Genomic DNA, 13,841 nt, shown 5'->3' with positions numbered 1-13,841 from the left:
TAACTAGACACAAAGATATTTCCAATGAGCTATCATGCGCTCAATTTGGCGTTGAGTAAGACATTCAAAAGTTAACTACAACAGCACTCTGCCTTGAGGCAGCCTCATTTGGCACATTTTGACCAGTCTTGGGCGATTTGATTTTTGACAGTGCAAATGAACTCCAAATTAACAAATTCCAGTCATGTTGGAAATTATACGCAACAACCTTTCCAACGAGATATCCTGCACCCAATTTGGACACCGGGAAGGCCTCCAAAAATCATCTGAAAGTCGTGTTATGCGTAGGGCTCAGGCGCGCTACGCGTCAGGACGCGTAGCACGCCGCACGCTACCCTGAAGATGGGCAAGTCCATTTCTCAAAAACTCAGAATTTTTGGATTTTTCATGAAAAATTGCACTTGCTCAGAAATTTCCAAGATATTTCATCAGGTTTTGAGCCCTCAGAAGGTCAAAAAAACATGCAAAAATTGACTTTCTGCCACTTTTTGGACACACAGGAAGTAGGCTTGAGAGAGTGCAATTTGGGAGAGGCAAATGGACACCAAATTGAGAAATTCCACTTGGGTTGGAAGGTAGACATCCAGATCTTTCCAACAAGCCTACTTTTTCCTCATTTGGATGCCAGGAAGTGCCTCAAACGTTGGCTCAAAGGCCCGCTACGCGTAGAGAATTAGGGTGCTACGCATCAGGGAAATTTGCCAGATTTTCACCTACAGCTCAACAAAACGCATATTTGACTATTTTTGACTTTTTGGAGTGATTTTTCATCCTCCTTGATGTAATTGATGTAATTTTATGATGTCATGGCACTTATTTATCTCTTCTAGAAGATTCATTCATAAAAAGTCAATAATTTAATGAATGAATTGGTTTCCTAGCTTATAGAGGCAAGTTGTTTTGACTGCCTAGATTTTAGTGCTCAGTTTAGAATTGGTTGAAACAACTCCTAGAAGGATGAGCTCGACCCCTAGAGGCAAGGAAAGGTGTTAGCTTGCCTATATTATGTATTTTCTTTGTCATTTTCATGGTTGGACTCTTTAGGGATAAGCTTCTATTGTATTACACTTTGTATCTCTGTAATTTTGGCAAAGGAAAGACCAGGGTTTTGCAACACTATTTGGGATTCCTGTGGTTATTTGTGTTGATTGTGTGCTTCTCTCATGTACTTGTAAGTGTGTTATGTGTATCATTTTCCCACTTCTATTTTATGTGTATCATGTTCCAATGTAAGATATACAAGTTGATTATTTTAAATATTAATAGAAGGATACGAAGATAACAACATCGATGATTTTTCCCAGTTGGGTTTTCCACCTAATATCTAGTGTCCCTATGTAATGATGATGATGCTTACTTGTTGATGTATTGTTCTCTTATGTTTCACTTGTATTTACGATGCTCATGCTTCACATGTGTTGCTTATGTATAGAACTGATGCCATTTAGTTAACATTATAAAGAAGATTGAAAGCTAAATTATAAAAGTTTAGTTATCATGAAACACTAATTCACCCCCCTCTTAGTATTTCTAAAAACATGATGCTTCCAAATATGTCATCTAATTCCCCCAAAAATGAGATGTTTAGGATGGAGGGAGCTAATCAATGATATGATAAAAAGGGATGGAAATAGGATTGATTTCATCCATACTCCCTGTATGTAAAATAACAATTGTAGTACTTACAGTAGATATATCTTATAGTGGGAAAATGAGTGGCATGAGATTTTCTATGGGGCTGAGCATTTTAGTGTCATGGCTCTGACTAGGTGTTGTAATGCTAAGTGAAAGAAGCCAATGGTAGATCCTAGAAGTGTGGCTTATAGAAAAGTGTGAACTATCTTATAGTTAGTTTTTCTTTGGGTTCCGAGAAGGTAATGAGGCCATGGATGAGATAGAGGAGGTAGTGCATTGGGTTTGAGAAATCAATGGATAAGGATGTTTCTAGTTGAGACAACAATAGGTGCATGATCTAGGTAATTTATAGACAGGATAGACCATATTTTTTTAGATTTTAAAAAAATTCATTAACACAAAGACGATGCTGGTGTAAGAAATAGCCCAAGAATGATCATAACTCAACAACCTAAAGAAGTAGCTCTCACTCTTCAAGGCAAATTTGAAGCCTTTGTCAAAGGCATCTTTTGGCTCAACATAACAATCTATGGTAAAATAAGTACTGGGGAGCATGATGATAGAGATAGCTCATAGTGTTTCAAAGGCTTTGAGGATTACCCCATTCTAATTAAGGAATGCCCTCTCCTTCCTTCCACTAGCTTGGCTAACACACCCATCTCAAAAATCATAGGCATAGTAAAAAATGAAATCATTCTAAAGCCTTCCACCTTCCGGTGCTTTCTAATTATACCTTTGTTATTGTTTCTTGATTTTCTTTTACAAATTAATAGAAATTAGACAAAACTTAACTTACCCAAACTCATACTTCTTTATTTCTTTTAAAATAGTTGTAAATTTTTTATAATTATTATTAAAAGTTTATTTCCTAGTATCAAATAACAAAATTTGATTTTCAAATATAACATGTTTTTTGAGACCTCCAAATTTTTTTATTAATCTCCTAAATAACAAGGCCCCTAATTATATCATAATTTATATTTTATCATATTATTAAAAAAATAAAAAATAAATAAAAAAACTAGCCTAAATCAAAATCAACCAACCCGTAACATAATAAAATACATTAATATTAAAACTGTAACCTGAAATGGTATTAATCTCCTAAATAATAAGACCCCTATGATTATATCATAATTTATATTTTATTAGATTACGGTAAAAATAAAAAATAAAATACAAAAACCAGCCTAAGTTAAAATCAACAATATAAGTCCACATGGGGTAGCTTAAGTGGCAAGGCCGTGGAAATGAAGTCTCACCGAACCGGAAGTCTTGGGTTCAAATCTTGGGCTACCCTTCCCCAAAAAAAATCAACACTATAAAACCCATAACATAAGAAAATACATTAACATTAAAACGATAACCTGGAACGGAATCCTAACCAACACATTAAATCCTTGAAATGAAGCGTTTTACCTATGTCATAATTTGATGTCCTCTCATAATGCTCCATATGTGGCACCGGGGTCATCATCGAATTTATATTTTAATCTAGTTATTTTCATGCAGGGTTATAATAAAGCACCTAATATGCACTTAATATCATCGTTGGGTAAGGGATGTGTGAATCTTATCCCTTATTATATAACTGGTTTCCATGAGCATTCTGCATTGATACATGCACTAATATATTATCAATTAAATATGTAATGATATTAATTATAGATAATTAAATCCATAAGTAGTAATGTTGTATACAAGTTTAAACATACATGAATTATATAAATATAAATATAAAGATAAAGATTATGCTCACGGGAGAGTTTAATATTTTTTATTAAATTTATTAATTTTTATTATTTAAAAAAATATTAATAAAACAATTATATATATATATATATATATATATACATTTTTTTCGTATTTCATATTTGTTATTCCATATTAAACCAATATTAACACTTCTCTTATATCTCATATTTTTTAAGTGAACAATCATGTTAGATATCATTTTTGGGATTCAACTGCGTTAAGTAAGTCATTCAAAGTATGACCATTTCCATGAGAGGTAGTCGTAAAGTGACTAATTTCTCATGATTTTTGAATAGTTCACTTAGCACTCATTGAAGTATGACCATTTCCATGAGAGGTAGTCGTAAAGTGACTAATTTCTCATGATTTTTGAATAGTTCACTTAGCACTCATTGCATCGGGTGATGCTCACAGGGGTGAAGAAGTGGGATTGAAACTAGTGAAATGTGGAGAACGAATCACATAGCATCAATCATCACTTCCGGGGCTTGCACCCGGTAACCAGGACTTCCCAGGAGGTCACCCATCCCAGAACTCCTCTGGCTCAAGCGCGCTTAACTGTGGAGTTTTTCCCACAATCAAGCCCACTTAGCTTGCTACCCCATTTGCAAAACCTTAGCAAGTATTGTGCCTCATGAACCATTCAGGTAGAGATCCCTTGACTCTTTTTGAATTTAAGTATGGGGGATTTTCGCAGTGCATTATATTAGATATTATTTTTGGGATTCAACTGCGTTAAGTAAGTCATTCAAAGTATGACCATTTGCATGAGAGGTAGTCGTAAAGTGACTAATTTCTCATGATTTTTGAATAGTTCACTTAGCACTCATTGCATCGGGTGATGCTCACAGGGGTGAAGAAGTGGGATTGAAACTAGTGAAATGTGGAGAACGAATCACATAGCATCAATCATCACTTCCGGGGCTTGCACCCGGTAACCAGGACTTCCCAGGAGGTCACCCATCCCAGAACTCCTCTGGCTCAAGCACGCTTAACTGTGGAGTTTTTCCCACAATCAAGCCCACTTAGCTTGCTACCCCATTTGCAAAACCTTAGCAAGTATTGTGCCTCATGAACCATTCAGGTAGAGATCCCTTGACTCTTTTTGAATTTAAGTATGGGGGATTTTCGCAGTGCATTATATTAGATATCATTTTTGGGATTCAACTGCGTTAAGTAAGTCATTCAAAGTATGACCATTTCCATGAGAGGTAGTCGTAAAGTGACTAATTTCTCATGATTTTTGAATAGTTCACTTAGCACTCATTGCATCGGGTGATGCTCATAGGGGTGAAGAAGTGGGATTGAAACTAGTGAAATGTGGAGAACGAATCACATAGCATCAATCATCACTTCCGGGGCTTGCACCCGGTAACCAGGACTTCCCAAGAGGTCACCCATCCCAGAACTCCTCTGGCTCAAGCGCGCTTAACTGTGGAGTTTTTCCCACAATTAAGCCCACTTAGCTTGCTACCCCATTTGCAAAACCTTAGCAAGTATTGTGCCTCATGAACCATTCAGGTAGAGATCCCTTGACTCTTTTTGAATTTAAGTATGGGGGATTTTCGCAGTGCATTATATTAGATATCATTTTTGGGATTCAACTGCGTTAAGTAAGTCATTCAAAGTATGACCATTTGCATGAGAGGTAGTCGTAAAGTGACTAATTTCTCATGATTTTTGAATAGTTCACTTAGCACTCATTGCATCGGGTGATGCTCACAGGGGTGAAGAAGTGGGATTGAAACTAGTGAAATGTGGAGAACGAATCACATAGCATCAATCATCACTTCCGGGGCTTGCACCCGGTAACCAGGACTTCCCAGGAGGTCACCCATCCCAGAACTCCTCTGGCTCAAGCGCGCTTAACTGTGAAGTTTTTCCCACAATCAAGCCCACTTAGCTTGCTACCCCATTTGCAAAACCTTAGCAAGTATTGTGCCTCATGAACCATTCAGGTAGAGATCCCTTGACTCTTTTTGAATTTAAGTATGGGGGATTTTCGCAGTGCATTATATTAGATATCATTTTTGGGATTCAACTGCGTTAAGTAAGTCATTCAAAGTATGACCATTTCCATGAGAGGTAGTCGTAAAGTGACTAATTTCTCATGATTTTTGAATAGTTCACTTAGCACTCATTGCATCGGGTGATGCTCATAGGGGTGAAGAAGTGGGATTGAAACTAGTGAAACAACCATGTTTTTAAAAGTTTTTTAATAAAAGAGATTATTTATTTAAAATAATTATTTGATAAGTTATATATATATATATATATATATAGAGAGAGAGAGAGAGAGAGAGAGTTTAAATAAGTATATAGAGGTTTAAATTTAGTATAATTAGGAGATTTGTAGTTAATAGATAAGATAGAAGTCACTTTTTAAAACACTCAATGACCTTCAAAATAGATCAAATCTTAAATAATTTTAATGATAATATTTTAATAATGTGTGGTGAGGCAATTAGGTTTGTTGAGTGAAATTTATGAGGTGAAGGTTTAAATTACATTGAGTATATTATTTTGTTATAATGCGTAGTTCAAGGAATAGACTCCCTTTATTAATGAATCTAATTATAAAAAAGTAGTATCCTCTTATTAGTAAATCTAATTATAAAAAATTAGTATATCTACCTCTTTCTAATTAAAAAAATGATAATTATATATATATATAAAATGGATGTGAAGTTTCATATATATATGTATATATATATATGTATATATATGTATATATATATATATATATATATATATATATATATATATATATATATATATATATATGATGGTGGTGGTGGTGGTGGTGGTGGTGGTTAACGTCCACTGAGACCAAACTTTGGTCTATTGATCCTAAAGAAACAAATTATTTAGTTTGATTTAAGATTTTATTCCTATGCTCAAAAAGCTTGGAGAGAAGCCTCCCGAGCTCACTATAATTTTGACATCGTAAAAGGCTAGGGAGATCAATATTGTGACAAAGATTATGAAACTGAGATCTAATGTGGTTGTACGTGGGGCACTCTAAGAGGAAGTGGTTTTCATCCTCGATGTTCCTATTCTCACAGAGATGGCAGATCCTTTGCATCCATGGTGTTTTAGGAACTGCCCAACGACTTATTTCACTATGGAGCTCATGAGAGTTCGTTCTAATCTTTGTTATATTAATTTTCTTCTTTGAGCTAGTTAAAATAGATAGATACTTTTGATCTTCTAGGGTGGGGTTGATGACCTTCTTACACTAACTTAATTTTCTTTTAGTCGCTAAATCTTCCGCACACCACATTTTATCCTTTAACCTAGAAGTAAAAATATTTTTAATGTTATTAATGTTTTGCAATGCATCATTCTCGTTGATCTTCCAATAGTTTAGCCAGGCCCTCGTGTCTTTATACCACCCCTGTTTGAGTCTTAGGTGGTTTTGGCTGGAATTTAAAGCTAGCTTAGGAAGTCTATGATCTCCTATGTTATTGAGTTTGTGCTTGTACAGTAGAAGCCCAATCATAGCTAGGCTCTCGATAGGGGAAATACCTACTTCTATAAGGAGAATAAGATAGGGTGTATTGCTTTTAATTTTCAGTTTATATGTTATAAAATGCTTCTGGATTTGCTCAATATTTCTCCAAGATTCTCCAGTGATGCTGCAACCCCAAACCTCACATCCATATAAGATAACATGAGTGACTAGAGTTTCAAAGAGGAACTTATTTTTATCCCACATTACGAGGTTTTCCATTTTACAATTATTTTCAAGGCCAAAATAAGCTTTCCACCCTCAATTAATCCTTTTCTCAATGCTATAGTTCCAGTTGAACTTGTGATGAATATCAATTCCTAGGTACTTGTAAGAATACACTTCCTCCAAGTTATTATTGTTGTACATAAAATTAGCATAAGTGTCCTTCTTGGATTTGATAATCATAACTTTTGTTTTGTCAGTGTTAACAATCATACCCATGGTAGAGCAGAAATCCTTAAGAAGCCTAAGTTGCTTATCAAGATCAGATGGGCACCTTGCGAGAAGAAAAATATCGTCAGCATAGAGAAGAAGGATGATGACTATCCTAGCTAAGATCGTGCCATCACATCTTGCCTTTTCTAAATAACCTTCGAGCTTGTTGATGTAAATGCCAAATAGGGTAGGGGAGAGGGGGAAACCTTGTTTAACTCCGATATTACACTTAATATCTTTTGACCACCCCTCATTGCTCTTTAGCTTGGCAATTACATTCTTATATAGCCTTATAGTGGTAGCTCTCAAATTGATAGGAACATTTAGCTCTTCTAATCTATTCCAAAGTTTGTTTCTAGGAACTGTATCGAAAGCCTTTCTAAATCCCACAAAACAACAAAAGAGATTGGATTTATCATTGCGACATTCCTCCACAATGATCCTAAGCGTAATGAGGTGGTTTGTCGTTGAGTGATGCCTTTTAAAACCCGCTTGGCCTTTAGCCTACTTACCTTCACTTTCAAGCCATATGATCAACTTCTTTTCTAAAATACTACCATATCACTTGGCTAAGAGAGGGCTGATCATAATCGTCCGATAATTAGAGGGGTTATTTGTATCCCCACTTTAAAAAATAGGGATAATGAGGCTCTCAGTCCATGGTTTAGAGACCCCTTGCTTGACTGCTTGATTGAAGAGCTTGTGGATGTGGGGGATGAGGACAGGACCTCCAATTTTTAAGATTTCCTCTTGGTAACCTTCAATGTCTTTAGCTTTCCCATTAGCCAGGCGATTAACCCCAAACTCAATGTCTTATAAAGAGAAAAATTCTTTCATTGTGAGCAGGGTTTCAAAGTTATCCATGACATTTGGAGATTCATAAATCTTTTTAAGATAGGAATTTCAATCGTGTAGAGAAATTTATTATTATCTTTAGTTTTCCTAGTCATAATCTACCTCCAAAATTTCTTAGGAGCTACCTTCGAGAGGTGTAAGAGATTCTCTTGTCTTTGACGAATGTACTGCCTTTTTTTCCTTTTAGTTAGGGCTTTGTACATTCTTATCTTGCTTGTTTTAAGAGATTCATCAACAACTTCCTTAATTTCTCTCCTCGCACTTTTACAATATTTGTTAGACCATGGGTTGGTTTTGCTATTTCTTTTATTATTTAAAACTTCAATTGAGAACTTGTTAATAACATATGAGAGGGTTGTAGTAAAATTATGATAGAGGTCTTCTATGTTGTCTATACTAGATAAAGGAAGTAAATTAGTTTTTAATTCATTTAGAAGGAGATCGTTTTTATTTATATCAAATATTAAGTATTTTTGGCTATAAGGATTATTTTCTATGGGATCTCTATGCATGACAAAATTGAGAGTAATAAGTAAAGGCCTATGATCAGAATCAGGCTCGTGGTCATTTAAGATGTCAAAATTTATTATTTCGTTGTATAAAGGGAGATCAGAAATAACATAGTCTACCACGCTGCTACCAAGCCCATGGATGCAGGTCATTTGGCTAGAATTGGGCCATTTCTTTAGACCATTGGAAATTATGAGATCTTGAGCACTACAGAACTTGACTAGCTCTGACCCAAACAAATTCTCCCTGAGGTTTTCAGAGCTCCTTTTGTACCTACTAGCCAAAGTAGGGTCTTCGTCTAACCCAAGAGGATTAGGGTTGGAATGATTGCTTAGAATAATAGCTTGGTTGCTTGAAGTTCGAGCATTAAAGTCACCTATTAAAAGGATATTACCTTCATTCCTTAGGCTAGAAATATCATTCTCTAAACCATTGTAAGGACTATTTTTATCTAGATTCTTCTTCTTAAAGAAGTTAGAATTGATGGGGGGGAAATAACATATTGCTATGTAGGTCTTTTTATTATTAATGTCACTGATCTCTATCCAACTATATTGGTTGTAAGGGTCTTTTTTATAAATCCTAACATGGGGGAGAGATGTTTTTCTTAATGTAATAAGCTATTCCCCCAATGTCTCTACGGGAGGATTGCTTGTTCCAGGTAGACCATAGTGTAAAGCCATATATGTTAGGGACCTTAGATTCTTTATGCTCCCAAGTTTCAACAAGCAAGATAATATCAACATCATTTGAGATCCAACATAGCTTGGGGCCTTTGTTCGATGGAAAACTCTGACAGTTCCAAGAAATAATCTGAAGCATGTTGAATGGCTATTTATTACTATCTTTTTGGTTTCTATCTCGAATAAAGGCTTTTCTATTTCTGATTATTGCCCATTTTCCTACCTTTCTAGCTTCTTTTACCTTTTGAACCTCCTTTCTTAATTCTGCTTGATCTTCTGGAATGAGATCTTCATTTATAAATATTCTCGTTCCTTTTAGACTTGAGGTTTTACTATGTTGTACTTATGATCAGTAGAGCTCACCTTTATTCAGATCAGTCTTCCTTTATTCTCAGTTAATTTCCACAACCTTGTTGCTTCTATGAGACATGTTTTTTCTTTTTTTTTCTAAAGCAAGAGATGGTCCTTCTATTAAATTAGGTAAAAAAATGATTTACATAGGTTACAATAGACACACAGAGGCACAAACTCCCACAAAGGGAGAGGGAAAATACCCAAAGTACCCATAAAACCCTCCAATAGTTAGACGAAAACACTACCTAGACTGCCCTAGAACCGAAAGTGGGTAAGTGGATCCAAAGTCTACTCCCCAAAACCCACCGTTGATTTGTCTCCTTCCTATCCGGTGGTCCAAAATCAACACATGCAGAGGTGAAGCCTGCAGAAAATCCCTTACGCTTCTCGATCAACACTGACCGTTGATCTATTCCTTTTGATCCAACGACTGGTGTCCATATCGTGTGGCTTAAAAGCTCATTGAATACTACGCAATGAAGGTGGTTTTCCTTTCCCGTCCTCCACCATGTGTTGCTTCCTTAGTGGAATCATTGGCTTTTCATAAAAACCATCTTTGGTTTGGATGGCACCTGATGAAGGTGGTAAACCATTAGTAGTTTTATCCTTTCGGGCCCACCAACTTGCACACCAAAAGGTGGCCATTGATCTTCCCCCTCTGGATCTGACGGCCACAATCCAAATCGGATCGCACATCCACTCGCGGATTACCCAGCGACGAATGCGGTAATCACTTTTCATCCACCACCACGCATCACTTGCTAAATGGCATCGCTTTTCCTCCAAGAAAACCACTCCCAGGTCAGAGGGCAATCGATGCAGGTGATATATCTCGAGCAATTTTTTACCTCGGTTTTCTTTTCCTTTGACCTCCAAAGCATTGCTCGAGGAAGAAATATCTGAAAGGGTGGCCACCTGCATGGAATTCCTTAGGATTGGTGTTGGCGCTCTGTGGCTTTCGTCTCAGTAGCACATTATCTCATTGCTTCTCCTTTTTAGCAGATATCCTCTATCCTGATTGTTTCCTTTGTTCCTGCTTCTAGAAGCACCCTTAGAGAACTGACAGTGCAAATCTCATAAACTGTCTGATGTGATTTTATTCTTCGTTGACATGAAGTAAAATTCTGTCTCTTGAATTGTTTTGATACTGTTGTCTATCGATGAGCACCCAAGATGAGCATTCTTCCTTCATCCTGTCATATGTTACCTCCTCCCACCAGTAGCACAAGTCGATATGCTTGTTTCGAACCCCCTCATTGGCAAGCCAGTCCACTACTTTGTTGGCTTCCCTGCGGACATGCACCAACCTAAGAGTTCTTAGAACTCTTAGGTGTGATTGGATTCTTTGGTAGACTTGCAAAAGCCACCAGTGTCCTAAGATTTTCTCTGGTGCTGCACTAGCATTTATCCTCTTCACCAAATTAATGACTAATTCCGAGTCAGCCTCAATGATGACATTATGTATGTTGTACTTGAGCAATATTTCCAAGAATAATTCCATCGCCATGAGCTCAGCCATATTGTTGGTTGCTTTTCCTAGATAACTGTGGAAGATGACCTGTATGTTTCCTTCCTCATCCCTCATGACCCCTCCATAACCTGCTTCTCCCAGATTTCCTTTTGAGGCTCCATCTATGTTAAATTTTAAAAAACCTTGTGAAGGGGGTTGCCAGAAAGCCTTTTTTGCTGAGGTATTCTTGTTGATCTACATAGAACACTGTGGGAGATGAACCTTAAGCTCTAACTTCTCTAGGATTCTGGCCTCTCTTTGTCCTATGAGTTTTTCGGTAGTGACACCTCCCAGGATGTGAACAGTCTCTTTGAGTTGCTTAAGGATTAGCTTCAGGATGCTACTCACCAAGCTTGCCTTATCCTTGAAAATCCTGTTGTTGCACTCCTTCCAAACATTCCAGATTAAGAACCTTGGGGTCAATGCCCAGGCGGAGTTTATTATCTCATTATTCGAAAAAAAATTATGCCAATTTTTTAGTTTAGCAATGATGTCATTTACATGTCTATCTATCTGCTCGAAGACATCTCCAACTTAGTTCCATAGTTTTTTAGTGAATGAGCATCTATTGAGGAGATGATTAGTGGTTTCTTCCTGTTGTCCATAGGGTGACATCTTGAGGGGCCAACTAAGCCTCTTTTTCATAGGTTATCCCATGTCATAATCTTGCCCTGTTGGACCAGCCACTTGAACAATTTGACTTTCATCCAATGAGGATTATCCCAGAGTTCTTTCCACATCTTATCAGTGTTTGGAAAGTTAAGCCCTGTGTCTATCCTTTTGGCCTCCTTAAGGGTGAAAAGACATGCCATGTTCTTTCCCCATATTAATTGATCATCGAAGGTTGAGGTTAAGATTTGCCTCTTTTCTAAAAGACCGTTAAGGGCTATAGCTTGAGTATTCATCATGCTCATTTCACTGTAATCTGGAAGTTCCCATATTCGCCATTTCCCATTGTTCCTTGATTGATCCAAATAGTCACTTACCCTCCTTAATCCTTTGTTGATGGTATCTATGTGAATGTCTGCTAATTCTTCACTCTGGAGATTTTCCTCCTGCTGCTAATTGTCCTCCCAAAACTAGGCCAGATTTCTGTTTCTGATTTCCCAAAAACTATGATTTTGGATTAGGGCCCTATTCTCCTATGCCCTATTCCAAATTGGTGAAACTTTTACTTGTCCAGTCATTCGTATGAGGTTATTCTCCTACCAATCCCTTGCATACTTTTGATTCCATAGTTTTTCCTAGGGGGCTTGTATTTCCTTTAGCCATCTCCACCAGACTTTGGCTCCTAGAACTCTATTAAGAATTCCTGGGTCATGAAGACCCTAGCCCCCATGGGATTTTGGTGTGCATACCCTGTCCCATGCCACTAGGTCCCATTTCTTCTTTTCTTCACCTTTCCCCCAGAGAAAGTCTCTTTGAATGTTTCTTATTTTAGTAATTACACCAGTTTGTGCTGGAAGGGATGATAGCATATAGATAGGGATGGTTTGGAGGATAGCCTTAGTCAAAATCAGCCTCCCTACTAGATTTAGGGCTCTATTTGTCCAATTGATAATATTTTCTTTTAGCTTATTTACAACAGGCTCCCAAATTTCCTTGTGTAATGGTTGGTGAGTGAGGGGAACTCCCAGGTACTTCGAGGGCAATGACTCTCTTTGAAAGCCAAAAATTCTAGAAAGATTTCTTTGAATCGTAATATCTGTATTGAAAATGAAAATCTTTTATTTAGTAAGACTTACCCTTGTGCCCACTGCCATAGCAAACTCACTCAGAATTTTCTTAATGCTTTGGCTTCCTTGACTGTGGGTGTGCCTTGAAACATAGTATCATCCACAAATTGTTGATGTGTCACCGTGTCCCCACCTTGAGTGAGTCTCAGACCTTGAATTCTCTCTTCCTCCTTAGTATCTCTGATTGCTCTCCCTAACCCTTCCATCATTAAAATGAAAAGGAAAGGAGAAAGAGGATCACCTTGTTTGAGACCTCTAGTAGGCTTGAAGGTTTTGGAGGGAGAGCCATTGAGAATAATTAAACAACTGGCAGTGGTAACTAGCACCATGACCCACTTGATCCAATTGTAATCAAATCCGTAGGATTTTAATACTACTCTTATGTACGACTAGCTAAGTTTATCACAGGCCTTTGCTATGTCCATTTGAATTATCATCCCTGCCTATTTATTGGTACTGAGTGAATGAACCACTTCATGTGCTTGAATTATGTTATTAAGAATTTTTCTTCCTTCCACATAGCTTGTTTGCTCCTCTGACACTAGGGTAGGGAGGAGTGGTTTGATATGGTTGGCAATAACTTTGGATATTATTTTGTACACCACATTACATAATGCTATAGGCCAAAATCTGTCTGGAGAGGTGGCCTTTTCCTGTTTGGGGATTAAGGCTATGAAAGATTCATTGAGCACCTTCAAGACTGTTTTAAATCTTCGAGAGTCTTACACTACCTCTAGAATATCATGTTTTACTATCCTCCAACAAGTTTTGAAAAAGTCCACATTGAAGTCGTCCGGGCTTGGTGCTTTCCTGTTGTGCATCTCTGTAATGAGTCTCTCAATCTCTTCCTCTGT

Source organism: Pinus tabuliformis, chromosome 5_1 (genome assembly GCF_031772625.1).
Source record: "Pinus tabuliformis cultivar Carrire ecotype Pingquan chromosome 5_1, CPIR1, whole genome shotgun sequence".
Lineage (NCBI taxonomy): Eukaryota > Viridiplantae > Streptophyta > Pinopsida > Pinales > Pinaceae > Pinus > Pinus tabuliformis.
This window is presented reverse-complemented; position numbering follows the sequence as displayed.